Raw genomic sequence first — 22,655 nt, forward strand, 5'->3', positions numbered from 1 at the left:
CTTTGCTATTTTGACCCTCTAGTCCATGTACTTTTTTCCTTACCCTCCAGCATATTTTGTTCCAATAGAGTCAGGAATATAAGCTATTTTAGAAACCCCAAAAGGTTTTTTTGCTTCTTTCTTACAGATCAAGAGTTCCTCATTTTAGATTACATACTTCTTTGTTTTGGTAAGTTGTGGTCTCTGCTGACCTTGTAAATGGATTATGTGGAACAGCCTGTAACTACAAAAATCAACTTGCTTACCCTGTTCCTTCAGCAGCTTGGTTTATTTGTACCAAACCCAAGGGACAGAGCCCAGTTCCTGTATTGTGGGAAAAGAAAAAGAGAAGGAAGGAATCCTTTGTGCTCAAAACAAAGACATTTTACATTCAGAATGCCCTTCTGCTTTACTATGCCTGAAATGACTGATAGTAAATCAAAGTTGCTCCAAAGGAAAAAAAAAAAAAAACTAACCTGGAATGTAGGTCACCTAACAAGCTATGAAACTTGTTTCCTTGATGCTAGTTCAGTCATTGGATTGGGGGTTCAGTGGGTGGTCAAGGCCTTTTGAAGACCCAGACTGCCTGCAGTGGATTTAATGCGTGCCCCCAAATTCATATACTGAAATTCCAACCTCCACTATGATAGAAATAGGAGGTGGGGCTTCTAAAGGTAATTAGGTCATGAGGTGGAGTCCTCGTGAATGGGATTAGTGCCCTTATCAAAGGACCCTTGAGAGCTCTCTTATGTGAGGATATAATAAAATGATAGTCTGCACCCTAGAAAAGGGTCCTCACTGGAACTCAGCCATGCTGACATGGAGAACTCAGACTTTCGGTCTCAGGAGCTGTGAAATAAATTTCTGTTGTTAGCCATTCAGTTTATGGTTTTTTTTTTTTTTTTTTTTTTTTTTTAATTTTTATTTATTTATGATAGTCACAGAGAGAGAGAGAGAGAGGCAGAGACATAGGCAGAGGGAGAAGCAGGCTCCATGCACCGGGAGCCCGATGTGGGATTCGATCCTGGGTCTCCAGAATCGCGCCCTGGGCCAAAGGCAGGCGCCAAACCGCAGCGCCACCCAGGGATCCCCAGTTTATGGTTTTGTTTGTTTGTTTGTTTGTTTTAGTTTATGGTATTTTGCTATAGCAGCCTGAGCAAAGACGCAGCCTAACCCCAAGCGCATTGTTAAGGAAGCCAAAGAAGACGAAGTCCAGATGTCAGGAAAAGTAGTGGTTGGTTATTTACTTAGTAAGCAAAAAGAGTCGGAGACGAGGACAGAATAAAACACACAAGGAAAGACGTGGTTGGGGGTGAGGAGTGGTTAGGGAAAGTAAAGATTAGGAATCACAAATATTGAAGTTAAGATTTTATTGACTCCTCAATGACAAGAGTGTAAACTCTCAGAGCCATTATAACTACTAGGAACTGGGAATTCTGGTTTCTAGTGTGATTAAGCAGCACAACCTTTGGCAAGGTCCCTAGCTGTATTGTGTCTGACTCCCCATCAGCAGTGTGAGGACAATACCTGCTTTAAAACAGCCCTCTAAATAGATCACTGGATTGGGATTTGGGAGATCTGGATACTAGTTATAGCACAACTGACTGAGTGGATGGCCTCTAAAGTTTCCTTATTGTAATGCATTAATTTTATATAGTGCTCTGAAAACATAAAAATCATCTAGAAACGCAAAATTACATTCTTCTTTTTCTTTTTCTTTTTTTTTTTAAAGATCTTGGGACGCCTGGGTGGCTCCCAGGGTGGTTGAGCATCTGCCTTTGTTTTGGCTCGGGGTGTGATCCTGGGGTCCTGCATTGGGCTCCCCACAGGGAGCCTGCTTCTCCCTCTGCCTATGTCTCTGCCTCTCCCTCTGTGTCTCTTGTGAATAAATTTAAAAAATATTTTTTAAAAAATTAAAAAAATAAAACAAGGCTCTGAGTATTAATGTGGGACCACAGGTTGTGCTACTGCATAAACTGGAACTGGAGCCCAGGAGCCCAGCAGAGCTTAGTCATCCAGGAGCATGTGTGAATTTGACCTGGGAGAGAGCTGGTTCCCTCTATGCTGGGAGTGGGAAGTGACCACTCTGCCTTACTCTCCCACGTCTCAGTTTGGAATCTGTAAATCTCCTAAGATTTTGGACAGTTGCAAGCAAACCTAATAGGAGGAGGAGCAAGCTTTGAGGGTTGTTCACAGTGTAGAAATTGGTGTCTAATTGGATCGGGGAATGAGGGACATGAAAAGGCTTTGAATTTTCTATCTCTGGAGTCTAGGCTGGTAATCATGATAGGAAATAGCAGAGGAGATGGGGAGGGTTACTTCTGTTTATTTTTTTGAGGTAAGGTTGAAGTAAGATTGTTTTTGGCTTTCCCTTAGAGAGTTCTGGATACCTTCAGAACACACAAATAGCAAGGGCTAGTTGAGTAAGGAGTAAGTAGTAAGTATGGGGTTCCAGAGCTCAAGACGAATTTACAGGCACCATTGTTGTAGTGCTTGCCGTGGCAAACACTGGTAAAATTTCAACCTTGTAATCCATGTAAATTATATACATTAACCCATATAAGTAGCTTACTGTGTTTTCCACATTTACAGAGACCTAGGAGATTAAGATAATCTCTCAACTTCCTCAAGGACTTCAACTTCTCACATCCTTCTCTGCCCCACATGCTGTATGATTTCTTTGACTCATCTCTTTTACTCATTTCCCAAGGCATGGCATACCAGCTGCTCCCAATCTCTTCTATATCATTTAAACCCCTAATCTACTCTTACCCGTTCACTCATAGCAGATAACCTAGATTCCTAATTTAGTGATAGGATTAAGGGATCTAACCTGAGCTCCAACAGCTTTATCCCATCCTTCAACAAATGTCTCTATTTCTTTCTTGTTCCTGATATTATCCTCCCTCTTATCTCATTAGGGCCCCCTCCAATTTTATTAATACTAATCCCATGCACTTGTGCCCTAGTTTTTATTCTTGCTCACAGTCCCCTAGATCTTGGTTTACAAATTACCCCCTTTTCTTGACCCTTCACTCTTTATTTACACAAATTAGCACTAAACCACCATAGTGTCATTTCCTGCTTGAGTTACTACCGTAAATCTCCTTTTATTCACACTCGTACTTTTCTTTCCATCCTCCCACTCACTTCTTAGTTCTAATAAGGATCCCCACCCCATCCAGTGCCCCCCATCACAATTTCAATTTTAAGCATCCCAGTATCCAACCACCACCTCCACTTTTCCAGCAAGAGAAAGCCAATTCCACCAATGCTTCTTTAGCAGGACTGACAAGCAAGCCATTGACCCTTCCACCTTTTTACTGTCCTTTACCCCCTTGTGTCTTCCTGTCTTTCTTTTCATAGTCCATCACTATAATTGTACTCTTGCTTACACCTGCAACTCCCTTACTCCAGTTTCTTTGTTGTGCTCACTTAGCAAAACCTCAAACCTGATTAAATCTAACCTGCCTACCCCATGCCTGCAGGCATGGCTGTGGCATCCTGACAGCCATTTAAAATTCATGACTAGGAACCAGTGGGCCTTACATTGCTCAGCAGTCATAGTGTAATTTCCTTAGTCTCTACACCTTCCCACTCTCCTAAAAGTCTTTTTTTTTTCCTAAAAGTCTTGATATCTTCTTCACAACACTCAACCCCCCCAAATTTTCTCTCCATTTCCACTCCCAGTTCATATCTTTGCATCCTGCGAAAATAGATGCAATCAGAAGAGATTGTCCACAAGCCCCCACCAATTGTTAAAATCTAATTTTCAAAAAGTTAAAATTAGACTCATACAAATATAGAATAAGCATATAGTTATGATTTGTTAACTAAGGAAAAAGACAAAGTGGTACAAAGAACACTTGAACAGGAGCGATATTTCATCAGGATATGTATTTATAAATATTAGAATAAGACTGCTAGGTTAGATTAAAAAATGCTCTACGAGGCGAAAACCAAACTCCCATACCCTGTGAGGTTCTTTTTTCCTACAGGATAGGAGTAATTTGCATTTCTGTCACACAAGAACAGTTTGCATTGCTGTAAGTTTTCTATAGAAATAGAATTGCAAAATATCCTCAAAAATAGTAAATAGAAAGTGAAGCAAAGATACCTGCCCCAGGAAAATCAGGTAATCCCCAGAGGGCCTGCTGGCCAGAGCACAGCTCCTTACTAAAAAGAGACCTTCTGATCCTGTTCGCCTATTTCCAAATTTGGGATGACTTTTCTTAACAATCTACCTATTTGTGACTTAACCCATGTCTTCTTGCCTGTCTTCTAGCTGCTCACCTGTCCATGCTCTTATTCAAGGCCAACCTTTCCACTTGGATTATATCCCACCTTTGCTTACTCAAGGATATTAGTCTAGTGATTCTCTTTTCTGTTTCCTACATCAATTTTCCCCCTCTATTCAATGTTTTTTCTTTAAGAAAATTTTTATTTATTTATTCATGAGAGACACACACAGAGAGAGAGGCAGAGACACAGGCAAAGGGAGAAGCAGACTCCCTGTGGGGAGCCTGATGCGGGATTCGATCCCAGGATCCCGGGATGACAACCTGAGCTGAAGGCTGACAACTACTGAGCCACCCAGATGCCCCTCAATGTTTTCTTTTAGTATAAAGACATATTCCTCCATCTCCAAAACAGCCTTCCTTGATTTCACTTCTGCCCGTGGCTACTATCTCATTTTTCTCATCTTCAAAGCAAAGAAATGTCTACAATCCCTGCCATCCCTGCCTCTAGATTCTCTCCCCCCGTTCCTCGAACCCACTGGAAACAGCCTGCAGCCCCCACCCCTTCTGCAACACTGCTCTTGGCAGGGTTGTCCACGATCTCCACATCATCAAATCCAATGGTCAAGTCTCAATTCTCAGCTTATTTAACCTATCAGCATCATTTGACACTACTGACCACTGTGAAGCACTTCAGTTGAAGCACTTTCTTCACTAGGTTTCCAGGATTCTTCTGGTTTTCTTCCTGGTGGCCCTTTCTCAGTCTCCATTGTTGTTTCCTCTCGGTTCTCCTAAATTTTTAACGTCAAGGGCTGAAGGCCTCATTCCTACTCACCCTCCTTTGTTGATCTCGTCCAGACTCTTAGCTTTTATATTCTCCATAAACTGATACATACATATGTCTTCAACTTGGAATGCTTTCTAGAATTTCAGACCTGTATATCCAATTCCCTGTGGGACTCCTCTGCTTCCATATCTAATAGATTCCTAAACCTAAGCTCTTAATCTTTCTGCCTAAACATACTCCTCCCCTTTCCCATCTCAGTTAATGGCAACTCCATTCTTCCAGCAACCTGGGAGTTGTCATTGGCTCTTGTTTTTTTTTCTATCATTCCCATCGGTCTATCAGCAAATCCTAACTGCTCTACCTTTAAAATATATCTATGGAATGACCACTTTTCACTACCTCTATTATAGCCACTCTGGGCTAATGCCACTGTCCCTGCCTCTTCTATTCCTCCTGCCTATTTGCTGTCTTTTCCTGGCACAGCAGCCAGAATGAACCTGTTAAAAAGTCAGATCATAACGCTTCTCTACTTAAAGCCTTCTAATGGCTTCCCATCTGTGGTTGGTAGCTGTCTCCAGGATGGCTGCCGTCATTTCCTTCATCAACAGCCAGCGCATCATGCACATACAGCCTAGTCAAGCTTGCTCTCTACCCAATGTAACCACTGATCTGTTTTCCATCTCTATAAATTTTCCTTTTCTGGATATTTCATATCAAAAGAATCATTATTTATATATATAAATAATAATTATAATAATTATAATTATCATATAATTATTATAATCATATGATTATTATAATGATATATAAATTATATATATATATATATATATATATATAGCATCTGGCTTCTTTCCCTTAGCATGTATTTGAGGTTAATTCATGTTGCAGATGTATCAGAATTATATTCTTTCTTATGCTGAACAATATTCCACTATATGAATATAGTATATTTTGTTTAGCCATGCATCAGCTGATGGACACAGGATATTAACTGTGGGTTTTTGGTAGATGTCCTTTATCAAGTTGAGGAAGCTCCCTTCTATTCCTCATTTGTTGAGAGTTTTTGTCATGAATGAGTTGGATTTTGTCAAATGTTTTTTCTTCATTTTTTTTTTTAATTTTTATTTATTTATGATAGTCACACAGAGAGAGAGAGAGGCAGAGACACAGGCAGAGAGAGAAGCAGGCTCCATGCACCGGGAGCCCGATGTGGGATTCGATCCCGGGTCTCCAGGATCGCGCCCTGGGCCAAAGGCAGGTGCTAAACCGCTGCGCCACCCAGGGATCCCTTTTTCTTCATTTATTAAGATGATCATGTGGGTTTTGTCCTTTATTAATATTAATTATTAATGTGATGTATTACTTTAATTGATTTTAGGATTTTATTTTTTTAATTTTATTTATTTTTTAAAAGATTTTATCCATTTATTCATGAGAGACACAGAGAGAGAGAGGCAGACACAGGCAGAGGGAGAAGCAGTCCCCATGCAGGGAGCCCGACGTAGGACTCGATCCCCAGACTCCAGGATCACGCCCTGGGCCGAAGGCAGACACCAAACAGCTGAGCCACCCCGGGCTGCCCTCTAATTTAATTCTATTGTAGTCAGAGAACATAGTTTGCATGAATTGAATTCTTTTTTTAATTTGAATTATTTTAAATTTATTTTCAATTTATTGAACACATATTTTATGTCCTAACATATGAGCTACTCTGGAGAATGTTCCATATGTGCTTGAAAAGGATATCTATTCTGCAGTTGTCGATCAGAGTTCTATAGATAACAATTTGGCCAAGTTTGTTGATAATTCTGTTCAATTCTCCTAGACCTTCAGTGATTTTCTATATAGCTGTTCCATCCACTATTGAGAGTGGGGTATTGAAGTCCCCTGTTTTTCTTTCATGTATTTTGTAGATCTGTTATTGTGTACATATGTGTAATTATTATATCTTCCTGATGAGTTGATGTCTTAATCATTACTAAATGTCCCTTTTTGTCTTTAGTACCAGTTTTTTGGGGAGGGTCTCAAGTCTATTTTGTCTGATTTTAATATAGTCACCCTGGCTTTCCTATGGTTATTATATCCATAGTAATATTTTTTCAACCTTTTACTTTTAATTTATTGATATCATGGAATCTAGGGTGTCTCTTGTAGACACCTTACAATTGGATTTTACTTTTTTATTCAGTCAGCCAATTTCTACTTTTGATTAGGATGTTTACACCTTTCACAATTAATGTAATTATTGATCTGACTTGATTTATATTTACTGTTTTAGTATTCATTTTCTAGATGTTTCTTTTTGGTTCCTCTCTTCCTCCTTGACTGCCACTTTTTGTGTTAAATAAGTATTTTTTTTTTTTAATTTTTTATTTATTTATGATAGTCACAGAGAGAGAGAGAGAGAGAGAGAGAGGCAGAGGGAGAAGCAGGCTCCATGCACCGGGAGCCTGACATGGGATTCGATCCCGGGTCTCCAGGATCGCGCCCTGGGCCAAAGGCAGGCGCTAAACCGCTGTGCCACCCAGGGATCCCTAAATAAGTATTTTTAATGTGCCACTTAATTCTTATGTAGACTTTTTAACATATTTTTAAGCTATTTTCTTAATGGTTAATATAGCGATTATACTATACCTCTTAATATTATCTACTACAGATTAATACAAACTTAATTTCAGTAAAATATAAGCTGTCCCAATATAACTCTCTCTCTCCCCTCCTTTGTGCTATTATATATCTCACATATGTCTTTTAATAACTAATATCATTATATTTATATTATATAAAATGTTCATCATTATCATATATATCACATGCATATGTTATAACCCATCAATATAGTGTTCTAATTATTGCTTTATACAATTTCATATGTTTAAAAGAAGTGTTGTGAATAAGAAAATATATATTTATAGAGTCCTATTCTAACCCAGAAATTTACCATTTCCAGTGCTTTTCATTTCCTCCTGTGGATTTAAGTTACTATCTGGTGTCCTTTCCTATCACCCTGAAGGACCCCTTTAGCATTTCTTGTAGGACAGCTCTACTAGGGACAAACTCCCTCAGATTTGTTTATCTGGGAACGTTTTAATTTCTCCTTCATTTTTAAAGAATAGTTTTGTGAGATACTGAGTTCTTGGGTGATAGCTTTTTCTTCACACTTTGATTATGCAATTCCACTGCCTTCCAGCCTCCATTATTTCAAACGAGAAATTATATCTCTATATCTATTTATCTATCTATCTATCTATCTATCTATCTATCTATCCATCATCTATCATCCATTGTACATGATGGTGGTTTTTCTCTTGATGCTTTTTAAGATTTTCATTTTGTTTTGGCTTTCAACAGTTTGTATATTGTATTTAGGTGTGGATCTCTTTGTAGTTATCCTGGTTGGGTGTGTTGAGCTACTTGGATATGTAGATAAATGTTAATCTGTCCTTGACAGATTAATTTGTCCTTGACAAATTTGAGGACATGATTTCTTCAAAATTTTTTCTGACCTCTTCTCTCTTCTCCCATTACACCTGTTGTTTTCTTTTTAATGATTTATTTATTTATGAGAGAGAGAGAGAGAGAGAGCTTGCATGTGTGAGGGGGAGGGGCAAAAAGAAAAGGAGAGAGAGTCTTAAGCAAACTCCCCATTGAGGGCAGAGCCCAAGGTGGGCTCAGTTTCACAACCCTGAGATCACAACCTGAGCCAAAACCAAGAGGTAGACACTTAACTGACTGTGCCCCCTAGATGTTCCTCAATACACATGTTAGTATGCAAGATGTCCCACACGTCTCTGAGGCTCTGTTCATTTTTCTTCAGTTTTTATTTTCTCTATTCTTCAATGGATAATTTCTGTTGATCTCCCTCCTAGTTTACTAATTCTTTTCTTCTGCCATCTTGAATTTGCTTTTGAGCCCCTCTAGTGAATTTTTCACTTCAGTTATTGCTTATTTTCTCTTCTAGAAATTACATTTTAAAAATTCTTAATACTTTCTTTTTTAAAAAATATTTTATTTATTCATGAGAGACACCCAGAGATGCAGAGAGAGAGAGGCAGAGACACAGGTAGAGGGAGAAGCAGGCTCCCTGCATGGAGCCCGACTTGGGACTGGATCCTAGGTCTCCAGGATCAGGCCCTGGGCTGAAGGTGGCGCTAAACCACTGAGCCACCCGGGCTGCCCAATACTTTCCTTTCTAAGCATCTTTATTGATTCATTATTGTCCTATTTCTTTTGATTCTTTAAATATGACATTTTAGTTCTTTGAACATATTTATAATAACTGCTTTGATGTCTTTGCCTGCTAATTGCAACTTCTGGGGACACTCAGAGATGGTTTCTATTGACTTTTGCTTTTTCTGAGAATGAGTCATACTTCCCTATCTCTATGCATATTTTATTGATAACTGGATTTTTATTTATTTTTTAAATTATTTTATTTGAGATAGAGAAAGAGCAAGTAGAAGTTGGGTGCAGTGGCAGAGGGAGAAGCAGGTTCTGTGCTGCACAGGGAGCCCAATGCAGAGCTCCAACCAGGACCCTAGAATCATGACCTGAGCCGAAGGCAGACCCTTAACCAACTGAACAACCCAGGAGCCCTGAAAACTTGATTTTTAAAATAATATATTGTAGCAACTCTGGATTCTGATTTTCTCTCTTAAGGCTGTCTTTTGTGTCATACATTTAGAAATTTGCCTAAGTTCAGCCTATGCAATATGTCTCTCTGAAGTGTGTGGCTGCTCCTATCTCTGCTTTTTCATTTTATTTATTTATTTATTTATTTATTTATTTATTTATTTATTTATTTAGTCTGGCTTTATAGGGTCACTCCTGTCCCTGTACCTAATTAGCCCCATGGTCAGCCAATCATGGGATGGAAATTATGCTCACACACCTCAAGCCAATAAGGCTTCTGTCCTCTGAATTTGTGTGGGGGCACAGGAGCACATTCAAAGTTTAGGCTTTTACTTTTACTTTCCATTGGGCCTTTTCATAGCTTCTCTGCATGAATCCTCCAGGTCAGCTAGGAGTCCATAGTGATCTTAAGCCCTCTGTTCTCAGCTGTAAATGTGTACATTCATCCCACCACTACAGTAACCTCAGGTTAGTAGAATCACTGGCCTGCTCCTGCTCCAAATCAAGTGAGCCCTCTTTGGCTGTGGCAGCAAAGATGCTGGTCCTATGGCATCTCCCCATCTTGGTAAAATTTCCACATGAGTGGGCTGGAGGGAAGAGGGCTGGAAAATGGGAGCATCCCCAGGCAAGAGGGCCACAGATTCCTGCTGTTAGTACAGAATTTTAGCAGTTGTTCAAGCATAAACACTCCTCATATTGTTATATACCTTTGAACTATCTCCAGAGTGCTAAAAATTGTCGTTTTCATCAATTTTTTCCAGCTCTGTAATGGCTTTTTAAGGGAGAGGATTTGCTCACCTGTTCACTCTGCCATAACTGGAAGTCCCACCCTTCTCAACAAAAATTTCATGAATAATAGGTGACTAAACGCTGCGCAATCCACTTTCTAACTCTACCCCTCTACTGAAACTGTCTCATCTGAAATGATCAGTTGCCTTCCAGGCACTAAAACAGGTTCTGAGTAAGACAGACCTGGGTTGAATTCCAGTTCTGCCACATAGTAATTGTGTACTTGGCAAGTTGTAGTTACATTCTCAAAGGTTTGTTTTTTCTTTTGCTCAATGGCTAAAACAATGCCTATGGTGTTATTGGGAGGAGAGTGGGGTCTGAGTAAGCATCTAGGTGGACGCTTCAGGATTCTTTCCAAAAGTGTTTGTCAGGAACCCTGAGCTCCTGTGAAGAGGTGAGTCTGGGATGCTTCTTGACCATTTCATAGCCCTTACACTCAATGGGAATGCAAGGATAAGATCATGAAAATCCTTGGAGACTGGATCTATTAGACACAACTATAAGGTATTATTATGTCTTATTATGATGTTCTTCGGGAACTTTTTAAAATCTCTCTCTCTGGGAAATTCTGGGTATAGGAAAATTTCTAAAAAAAAATAGGGAAGCTACTGAAATTACTTCTCTGACTTCTTTTATCCTGGACATTTTCACCATTATATTGTTGATATTTTCTGAAAGATCAGGACTACAGATGTAATCCTTCTTAATAAGAAACTCTCACATTTTTAGGTGTTTATTCTTCTAAGAACTGAAGGATATGGCCCCCCAAATCAAAATAAAACATCAGTTTGGTGGTTAAAGATGAAGAAGGAGGAACATGACCAAATAGAATGCTTGGAATTTGAAATAAAAATAGTGTAGTGAGGCCATCACCATTTAGGGCTTTGTTGAAAGTTCAGTTCTTTCTGCAGGAAATGCATGTTTAAAAACAGAATAAAAAACAATTTCTCTTTTCATATTCTTTAAAATTTCATCCTTATTTGCCTCCCTTTAATTAGCGATGCACTATTTATTATTCACTATTGTTATTTGTTTTTTCACTTGTCAGTCAGGCTGTCGGTTCTTCAACAAAGGCAGGGATGGTCCTTTTGTGTATCTTCCTCCATGCTTGGTACTGTCTCTTACTGTCACCTACAACCAATGATTATGCTCATTTCAACTCCTTTAATCAGAAACCTTCAGTGACTTTCCACTTTACCTAAGAGTGCTTCTCAGATTTTTTTTGATTGCATGTGCTTATCAGTAAACTAATGCTTACATATCCTCTGACAGACTCATGTAATTTACTTTAAAACTGCACGTCTATCGTATATAAATTATAAACATCTACCAATATAAAAAGTTTAAGAGGAGGACATTTTTAAAAAGTATAAATAGGGGCACCTGGGTGGCTCAGTTGGTTAAGCATCTGCCTTCAGCTCAGGTCATGGTCTTCAGGGTTCTGGGATCGAGCCTCATGTTGGGTTTCCTACTCAGTAGGGAGTCAGCTTCTCCCTCTCCCTCTGTAGCTCCTCTTGCTCGTGTTCTGTCAAATAAATTTTAAAAACCTTTAAAAGATTATAAATAAATTTTTAATAAATTTTTATTTATTTATTTATTCATGAGAGACACAGAGAGAGACAGAGACATAGGCAGAGGGAGAAGCAGGCTCCATGCAAGGAGCCTGATGCAGGACTCGATCCTGGAACCCCAGGGCCGAAGGCACACGCTCAACCGCTGAGCCACCCAAGCACCCCTATAAATAAAATTTGTATGCAGGGAGCCTGACATGGGACTCGATCCCAGGTCTCCCAGGATCCCACCCTGGGCTGAAGGTGGCATTAAACCGCTGGGCCACCAGAGCTGCCCTAAATATAGGTTCTTGAAAACCACACCTTTCAAACTGGGGTTTGTTGATCCTTGAATAACACGGGTTTAAATTGCACAGATCAACTTATACGGTAATTTTGTCTCAGTACAGTACTGTAAATGCATTTATTCTCCCTTCTTTATGGTTTTCTTAATAACTCTTTTCTCTATTCATCGTAAGAATAATTCATATAACATGTAAAATATATGTCAATCGATGCTTTACATTATTAGTGAGGCTTCTGGTCAACAGTAGGCTATAAGTAAAGTTTGGAGGAAGCTAAAAATTATACATGGATTTTCAATGGCATAGGGTTGTTGGTGCTCATATCCCTGCCTTGTTCAAGGGCCAGCTGTTTATACTGTACATAGCATAGTATTAGGGGGCTCAATTTCGATTCTTAACTACAAAATGCACCCTCTCCTGAAAGCGACTTGCCTGGGAATGGCTGGCATTGAGCTCATTTCTTTTCTCTACCTACCCTTTGCCAACTGCTCTGGCTCTTTACAACAGAAAACCATCCCTGAGCCATCTGAACTGTGCTTTGTCCCCAAACGAAGGGATAATCTGAGAATGCACTAGACTTGACGAGGAATTTCTTGAGAGCCAAGTAAGACACACTGACAGGGCAGCGCTTTATCTCATTCCCTGGAAAATACTGGCAAGCCTCTGTGCTGTGGACAACAGCTTTCTTAGAAGTCACATATGAGGTGGTGGATGACCTTGTAGGAATATAGTGGTTTTTTTTTTTTAATTTTTTTGGTAAGATTTATTTATGTATGGGGAGTGGGGAAGAAGGGGAGGGAGAGAGAATCCCAAGCCAACTCCGTGCTGAGTGCAAAGCCTGATACGAGGCTCGATCCCACAAACCCGAATCACAATCTGAGCCGAAACCAAGAGTCGGCTGCTGAACCAACTACACCACCCAGGCGCCCTGGGATATAGTGTTTTTAATTAGAAAATGAAGCTAAACTTTTTATGACAGAAAGTAAGTCTGTTTAACTGACTGGTTTAGCCATGTAGGTTGGTCTTGCCAATTAAGTGATATTCCACGAGTGGAATGGGCGAGATCTATGGCTCCATGTTTTTGATGAAAATATATGCAGACACTTATCCAATACAGAATACATCAGAAATTACAACATGTGTAACTCTTTCAACTTTGGTGACCACTGCCTTGAACTAACATTCACAATTTCCACAACCACCCAGATGCTTTCCTGTCTTCTCTCCTGTTAGTCCCCCTAAGCTTTAGCCAAACCACATCCATGCTCCCATATAGGCACTCTTCCGGGCCTATACCTGTGTATGTGTTCATATCGGTTCCTCCCTTGGGAAGACCCTTCCCTCCCATCTCCATGTGTTGCATTCCTACCTAACAGCTGCTTGGTCTGAGGCACTGATTAGGTATTGAGGATGGAAAATTAACATAATGATAATGATGGCCCTGTTTTCACAGGAGGTAAGAGATTAGTATGGGAGACAGAGAGAAGCAGTGACAAGTTTTATAGAGCCATGATGGGGAACTGTGAGGTTCTGGGAACTCAGCAGGGGTATCCTCTCTTCACCTGGGGAGTCAAGGAAGTCTCAGAGGAAGTGACTAGAAAGCCAAGGCCCACTGGTTGAGGAGTGGGCTCCTGGTCAGGAGTTAGCCTGACATTTTGCAGGAATGGGAGAGAAGAGAACTGATCTATGTTGAGAGAACGAAAGAGAGCTTAATTGACAGTGTCAGGCAACTCCTCTGTGAAGTTAGGATTTTGACCAGGAGAGACACACTTACCTAACTGTAGGGTCCAGACAGAAATTTCTACCAAGCTCAATCTGTTTCTATTCAATTCTAGAGAGATTGGTCACAGTCTCTCAAAAGCCCAATTTAGAATAGGCTGTAAGTCAAGGGAGAGGTCATCTCTATAAAAATTTTCCCTTGCTTTTTTCCAAAAAAGCAAAATATTTGAACCCGGCCTCAATTGCTAGGGGAATGGGCAGCCTTTTTATATTAGGTCCACCAGAAATAGTGCTAAATGAATACTCTTGGGAAGTCTGGCTCTGTTCTAAGGGTGGAGGCACCCTCTAAACAAATTCATTAAAAAAATAAGGAGAAGCACAGAAGATAAAACATTCAGTTTTCAGGGATTGCCTTGTGCCACAACAGAGGAAAGACTGTGAAGGCTTAAGATATCTGGCTCTTCACTGTTCTACCTCTGCTCCTCTCCTTCACGGTCCTGGGACAGAGGCCATGAGATGATCTTCACTGAGGAATGTTCAAGTCTCCGTTTCATGCCACCATTCACAGTGTTGGTTTGTTATCAGCAATTTATGTCTATGAAAGACTCTCCTCTACAAATACATTAGTAGAAGAGAGGTATGATAGATGTAGCCATCAACCATCAAATCTTTCCTATACTGGTCACAGTTTGGTACCCAATAACTCTTTGTTCATTCAAAACAGAAAATATATTAAAAAAAAAAAACCAGAAAATATTTTTTTAAAAAAAGAAAAAAAAAAACCAGAAAATATACTCAGCCTTCTAGTTCTCTGATACAGACCACCCACACATCATTGCAATGGATTTTTACTTTATTTCTCATCTGTTTTCTTAGTTGCGTACCTTCCTCAAGCGCCCATGTGGAGGGTTAACATTTTCTCTATGAAAATATTCACTGTGGCTGTAGAATCAGGTAAGCCTCAACCAGGAGGATGTAGTTATTGAAGCACCAAAGGACATCATTATAAAACACTGACTGTATGTGGAAGTCACATGACGTGGACCCCAAGGACTACACAACCAGTTACATTCCTATAGATTGTATTGTTGGTAAAGCTACTTCATCTTTAAGCTGTAAACTAAACTATAACTGTAAACTGTAACTGTAAACTGTAAACTCATCCCAGAACACAAAAATTCATTTTTGCTAGAAAGCTATTATCAAGCTCTGGAGGGTCAAAACTACGTTTGCTAACATTTTCCCATTAGAAATGTTTCCTATCAGTGATACCATATTTTTCCAGATGGGTGGGCCCACTGTAATCCTGCTCTAAAACTCTGCTTTCTATCAGTCCCCAAAGCATTTTCTGATTATGGCTTTTAATAAAGTTTGCAACGATGGTGAATGCAGGTTTGTGCTGCGGTACGTATACAGATGCATTTGCAAATGGATTTAGACCTCTGTGTGAAAAGAGCCTGAAGTCTCCCAAATAGAAAAATCTTCAAGTAAATCAGAACTGACTCAAGAGTTTGGAAAAAGGCACCGGGCTTAGTGACCTTACATCAAACCACAGCCAAGGCCGCATTTTAACACGTCCCCACTCCCAGATTAATTTTATGTCTGTCACCCCTTTAAACCTTTGAAATTCCTTCCATCCAGCAAAATTCAGGAGAACAAATACATTCTGACTTCTGCCCCTGATACGTCCCTGTGTGCCTTGATGAAAAACCCAGTTTCAGTTTTCAGCCCTGCCCCTGAGAGAGGCGCAGGTGTAATGAAATGAATCATGCCTCCTCTTTTCCCTCGAAGCCCCAGGTTTTCTGAGAACACCTGCAGAGCGCTTGCCAGTACATTTAGGCCTGAGGGCTCCTCCAAACCGAGCCCATTTTCTTGCAGAGGTTCAATTTACTCTCTCTTTAGATAAGTAGAGCTGCATGCGAAGCGAGCTGGGCGCCAGAGCCTCTGCTGGGCCAAGGCCCGGCCTCCCCCTGCAGCCCACACCTGTCCCTGCCGGGTGGGGCCTGCAGCGGCGCGGCGCGGCCAGCAGATGGCGCCGCAGCTGAATGTTCGCGAGCCGCTCTCTACCCTGCAGAAGAGTCTGGAATAAACAGGAAGGGGAATTTTTTTGTTTGTTTGTTTAAGCATTCTAATTTTTTTTAAAACATATATCGCCTTCTTTGTCGGGTCAGAGGCTCTTTTTATTTAAGTCGACATGCATTTGAAGTTTAAAAAAAAAATGAGCACGCAGTCCCAAATACATGGTTGTTGTTGTTGTTGTTGTTTAGTATTTCCATTCTTTCAAGGGACCCAAGAAGTAACTTTTTAAAGTAGCAGGAACGGTCACAAGGGCATCGTGGTTCAGGGACGTTAGCGGGCAGCGCTGGATAAAGACCAAAACACCACAAAACACAAGCCCGGGCAGAGGGCAAGGACGCCAGCGGGGCGGCCTCCCCAGGCCGCGGCGGAAGTGACCTCAGCGAGGGGCGGGGCGGGGCGGGGCGGGGCGGGGCGGGGGCCGCGAGAGACAGCGCCGCCTGCTGGCGGGAAGGGGGAAAGCGCGGATCTCGCCCGAGGCTGCGGCGTCGCCTCCCGGGACCGCTGGGGCTGAGCCCACGTTCCAAAGTCGCCTGCGCTCGGGATGCTGCACGATATGCCCCACGACCGCGCGGGCCCGAAAGCGAGGGGCACAACCCGAGCAGCCCTTCTGTCCAGAAGGGAAACCTTATGGTTTGGAAACCCAATGCTCCAAAGGGCTTGACTGTTTTTAAAGCTTCCTAAAGCTAAAAAAAGGATCATTGTTATTTGAGACGATCCTAAAGCAGAGGGAAGATAGAACCCGATAGGAACTCTCTTTCATTTATCTTATCCTGCTGTAAGTTATTTACAAAATATCATGAGTGCTTATCATAATTGGGGGGGGAAAAAAAAACAATGGGCAAGGGACTGAGTTTCGCGGTGATCGCGCTTATCATTTCCCATAACGGCCCCTCATTTTTATTCCAGGATTGTTGCAGTGGGGTTTCTTGAGTCCCTCCTCCTCTCCCCACTTCCTCTTTCTCTTCACTCATTTGACAGGAGCCTCCGCAATCATCTGCCTAGAACACGTCATCATCATCCACTGGGAGAGAGTGTGGCACCACCTTTCTCCCCCTATGGCTGAGGCCCACAGAAAGAAGACGAGGGGTTTGCGCTTCTGCTCCTGAGCCGGCGTGGTTGCCGGGAATTGTAACCTGCAAGATGATGCCAGACAGCAGCTTCCACGTTAAAAAAAAAGGAAGGAACTTTATGTTGCCCTTCATTAGCTGATGCTTTCTCCGGTAGAGCCCTGTCCTTCAAGTGCCCAAATGATGCTCTATGTCCCTCCCGCTTGCAGAGCTTCAGTGCATTTAAGTGTAAAAATCGCACATCTCTGTTTTTCTTCTAGTAAGGGAGTAAAGACGTGGCGGACGTTTTCGTTTGGATTAGTCATGCTGATCAGCTCCCTGTTCTCTGAAATGAAAATCCCCATCTCCCATCAGGGTATAGCTGTAGGCATAAATTACAGGCTCTGGTTCAGAACAGGGGCCTCTCTTTTGTCTAGTAGCACCAGAAACACACTAATTAGGGATCTAACTGGAACACAAGGCTTCTTGAGGGTCCTGGAGGAGGAAGGTTGGGCCTCCCAAGTCCTGTACTGATTTTTTTTTTTTTTTAAGATTTTATTTATTTATTCGTGAGAGACATAGAGACAGAGAGAGAGGCAGAGACACAACACAGGCAGAGGGAGAAGCAGGCTCCATGCAGGAAGCCTGACGTGGGACTTGATCCCAGGTCTCCAGGATCACACCCTGGGAGGAAGGCAGGAGCTAAACCGCTGAGCCACCGGGGCTGCCCTGTACTGATTATTTGGGCTGTAGCCTCACAATCTGGATCCATCCAGATGAGCCCTGAGAGCTCAGTGTTTGGAGCATGAAGAAGAGCAATAAATATATAGTAACTTAGAGAATCAGGAACATGATCCAAAAGGAAGCTTGGCATTTGCTTTATCAGCAGAGAAACAGAGGTAAAGGAGGGAGTGTCTCCCTAAGGGTTACTCTGTTATAAGAGTGTCCTCCAGGGAGAGGATACATGAACAGGGCAGTTGATAACATTAATACAGTGCAAGTAGGCTCACGTTTCCCTGCATCTCAGGACTGCTGGACCTAGTGTTACTAAATTAATGGACAAGGACACACCTCTGAGCCTTTCCTGCAGTGATCCTCAGAGGGAGTCGGCTCAGACAAAGCAAAGCAGCTTCTCTCTCCATTCTCTTTGTTCTCCCTTGGAAAATGGCCTCTCTGTAAAGTCTCATACACTGGCTGCTTTCACCTCTTGTACGAGGGCAAAATAATCACCAATAATGATTTGGAGGCATATTTTTGGAGCCCTGAATTCTGCAAAATGTGGGATCAAATTATTTTTAGAATTCTAATACACTGTAAATTTTTATTCTGGGTGTCTAGGCAAAAATTTCAGGGAGGTGCCCCGCTTTAACAAATAAAAATAAGAATATCATCTCCAGAAAGGGGTAATGGAGACAGAGTGTTTTGAATCCCACTTAACCTAATAATGACATGCCCTGTACCTTATGCTTTCTCACAGGGGTTATGATTTAATGACCACATTCTTTGTCTGCTGAGAAATCCCTTCAGCAGTAAAACGGTTCTCTGAGAAATCACACTTTTTTATACTATATGTGACTTTTTTTCTAATAAGAATGATCTAACACAGCTCCTTTAAAAGTAAGGACATTCAAATTTTCTATCCCAGATTTTAAGTGTGGAATTAAGACAAAGGGTGCTTGTTCTTGTATCAGGAAGAGGCATGCCACTCTCCGAGCACTCAGAGCATCTGCTGCCTGGACTGATTCTTAAACCAAAAGCCACACATGGCTTCTGTGCTTGACAGCTGAGGTGGCTTTTTATGGCCAGTATGAGCCAGCTGGAATGGGTTCACATGCACAACAGAAGATGGGCTCTGTGGGTCAAGAGAAACCTTACTAGGCTGAGAAGGACGAGGGTGACAGTTGAGAAATACTCTAGGTTTACTCCTTGGGAATGCTCCCTCCCCCAAAGTAAGGACTTTCAGTTCCTTTATGGGGCATCCTCAGGCTCTTTATGACAGTTCTTCCTTTGGGGGGATTTTATCTGCTTACTAGATATTGGCTATTTTGTCCAGAATAATGGAACATCTGCATGTTTTTATTCAATCAAGCCTAAGGCTGAACAGAGAGCCGCTCCTTTGCGCCAGCTCCTGGTGACTTCATTCTTTCTAGCACTCTCTGGAGAGGGAATGAGAGCAGCCCCCAGCCAGAAAACCAGCCCCGGTTAGCAGCTAATTTAATGGCTCAAGTTCCACAACTGAGGCCCAGATAAGCTTCTAAAATAATTCTGAGGCTGATATAAGGAACACATAAGCAGGTGTTAAGGGAATATATATATATATAATCTTTGTAATTAACAGAAAATTTTTTGATAAAGTAGCCACTGGACATGTATATTCATACTACTGTGCTGTGTTTATGTTACTATGTTACCCCGATGGCATAGTACAGAATGCCTTTAATCCACAGGTTCTTTCCTGTGTTAATGTGGTATATCAAGGCACTTCAATTTAATAGCCATAGCATTTGGAAGGCAAGAGCCCTGTCGTGCACTTTCTTTATGTTTCACACAGTAGCCTGCAGAATATTAGATGTGCAGTAGGTGATCAGGAAAGAAGTGCTTAAAAAAAAAATATATATATATATATATGGACTAAAGGAACAAGGAGTGACTGTGCTTTAATCCTGAGATTAGGCCTGCCTTTATTGTCATGCCCGAGGAAACTGGACAGTGATGCTTCAAAGCAGAAAACCGGAGTGGAGACATCGCAGCTTCTCCGGCTGACAGCAGCTGGCTTGCCTATATGCCAGAAACCGTATAAGTACTTTACACACATGATCTCAGGTATACTTCACCCCAGACTAAGTTAAGCATTATTTTACATATGACAAAACATTCCCTAAGCCACACAACTAATAAATAGCCTATTCGGGACTGGAGTCCAGAGCTAAGTCAGTCTCTAAAATGCATGCCTGTAGGCACATTCATGCTCCAGGATATCTAATAACAATGTCTGTAGCTCCATTTACTAACTACCCTTCTCTGCAGAACTGCCTCAAGACCTAATATCTGGGGTGGGAGGGAAAGAGAGGAAAGAGGACAATAAGAAAACACAATTCATAACTTACGAGGCTTGGGTCTTCACGGTTGTGATGTTCTTTCCTGTGTGTTATTTCATCCTCACAGCACTCTGTCGGGTATGTTACTGTGATCTCTTAAAAATAAGGAATATATCTCTGGAGAACAGGTGCAATTAAAACAATAACAACAACGTGCTAAAATTCAGAGGCCGGGAGGTAACAAATCTGCTGACAGGTGACACCACACCTGCCTCAGCCTCTCACCTCAACCCAGAGGGCTGGGGTCGGTGCTTCCCACACTCCCTTCCTTTCTTATTAATGCTCAACGAGCCATAAAGCTTATGCCTGTCTCTACCCGCACCATAAATTCAAATATATTAGTGTTGGCTTGATGTGCCCTTAAGTCATTTCAAAAGCGGAGGAGAGGTAGAGAGGAAGCAGTAAAAGTGACAATGCATGGAATGCTCTGTAATGATTAAAAAGAATGAATTCCATTTAAATGTACTGCCGTGAAGTGATGTTCATGGGCATAGCAAGCTGACTAAAACAGTAAGAACAAATTGCAGAATAAAAAATAGCATGTTACCATGTGTGTTTTTTAAAGACACAAAACTGTGTGATACACACAGCTGTGCAAACACACACAGAAAACAGTTGGGTTATACCCCAAATTGATAACTGATTTCCCTGGGGAGAGGACGAGGTCTGGGGTGAGGTGGGTAACATTGGCCTACTTTATCTTTTCACAAGATCGTTTTTTCAAATAACGTGCATATAAAAGAAAAAAAGGAAGGAAAGAGCAGAAAAGAAACGAGTGGTGCTGCTGGAAAAGAAGAGATGAGTAACACGCAGCACAGTACCATAAGCAGTACGATATATGCCAGATGAAAATCCACTGCCTCATTCATGTCCATAAGGGACCAGTGGATTAGCAGAGAGTTCTCATTTTGGCATTGTTACTATGAATTGGGCGATTTTTAAACTATAATGTCTCCTAACTTTAGCAGAAATACAGTGCTGAGAAGTACATTGGACCTGAAACCAGACAGCCTAAGTTCAAGGCCTTACTTTGCAGTTCTCTAATCTTGCACAAAATTCTCAGGGCCTTAGTTTCCTTATCTGCAGAGTGAAGATAACAGTAACATACTTCATAGGGTGCTTCAAGGATTAAGTGAGATAACACACAGGAAAGAATAGCAAAATCATGCAGACTGAGACTTGGAACTTATAAATTATGATTGTGTTTACTGTCTTCCCACTCTTCCTCTCCCACTTTAAAGAATTACGTTTTCTCACACCTTCAAGATGTCTCACATCTTCAAGTATGTCCCCCACACCGAGGCAGAGCTAAATGAACAAACCATCAGTCTTCAGTATAACATTTGCTGATCACAGGCCTCCATTATTTGAGGCTTTAGGCTTTAGATTATGAACATGCATAGCTTTTAAGCTTCAATCACCTGCATTCATGTATTTTAAAGAATGTATTCATTTGATTCATTTATAAATACACTCTTTTCCTATGAAAACTACTTTTGATGCAAGAACTAAAATATCCAAATCAGAGAGGCCATTTAAAGTACAAGCCAAAAATATAATTTAAAAAGATTTTTTTTTTTGCATCTTAAATGTGCCTTATTTGTGGTCCTACTAAAATTTCAAGCTGTTCTGAAATTTCCAGAATTGCAAGCCTTATAATAAAAAGGATTTCAAAAATAATAAAAGAAACACTAATACCAGCAATATAACCAGACACAAAGGAGAAACATGAGAAGATTAATAAATATCAGTTGCATGCACACAGCACCATGCCGACACCGCATGATGTAACTATGGTCAGTTACAGCCTCACCTCTGAAACACAGCCAGGTTCTCTACTTTTGCTGGTTGTGCCTGTGTTAAAAAACGCAGGGACCTGAAGGTTTCTGGTGAAGTAAAGAAGAATCCAGTTTAAGTGGTTTTGCAGTTTGGGTTCGGAAAGGATCCATTTGAAGGAACCAATTCCAAGCGCGCAAAGCACACATCCCTCCCAAGCTCCTCCACCCATTAAACTGGGCTGTCAATTTAGAGCTGGGCGCCCATTGTTCACTTTGTTCTACTCTAATTAGACTTGACAGATTGCTCGTTCTAGCTACACTGGCTATCGCCAAGAACAGAGACAAGAGGCGAGGCTGACCTTGTCACTCTGTCCTTGGAATCTCCCCCGCCCACCCCATCCTAGTCCACCAACACCGAAATGTATCCCCAGCAGCTCAGATCCGTTCCCCATCTCCCCCAGTCCCCCTGGCAGTCTCTGTGCCACGGGCTAGTCTTTCAGTTCTGTGAGATTTCAACCCTCATTGTCTGTGGGAGCAGAATAAGTGTGCTCTAATATTTTTCGTATTAATACTCTGGCCCTTGGTTTTCGTTTTTTGTTGTTGTTGTTGTTTTTTCCTTCAAGCCTGGTGGGAAAAAACAGACCAGCTTTTT

At 41.3% G+C, this 22,655-nt stretch overlaps 1 long non-coding RNA gene across 2 annotated transcripts in view; it reads right to left on the reverse strand.

Moving 5' to 3' along the window:
• LOC144296877 (uncharacterized) overlaps nucleotides 1-22,177 on the reverse strand; it is a 29,096-nt gene extending 6,919 nt beyond the window's left edge. The window contains exons 1-4 of one of the 2 annotated variants that reach the window (XR_013363810.1): nucleotides 22,039-22,177; nucleotides 20,235-20,320; nucleotides 11,812-11,953; nucleotides 246-303 (exon numbers count right to left, since the gene is read on the reverse strand). This is a non-coding gene — a long non-coding RNA (uncharacterized LOC144296877). The remainder of the gene's footprint in view (nucleotides 1-245; nucleotides 304-11,811; nucleotides 11,954-20,234; nucleotides 20,321-22,038) is intronic. The other variant, XR_013363811.1, reaches the window with a different exon arrangement.
• Nucleotides 22,178-22,655: the final 478 nt, after the last annotated feature.

The sequence above is a fragment of the Canis aureus genome, chromosome 25 (assembly GCF_053574225.1).
Source record: "Canis aureus isolate CA01 chromosome 25, VMU_Caureus_v.1.0, whole genome shotgun sequence".
Classification (NCBI taxonomy): Eukaryota; Metazoa; Chordata; class Mammalia; order Carnivora; family Canidae; genus Canis; species Canis aureus.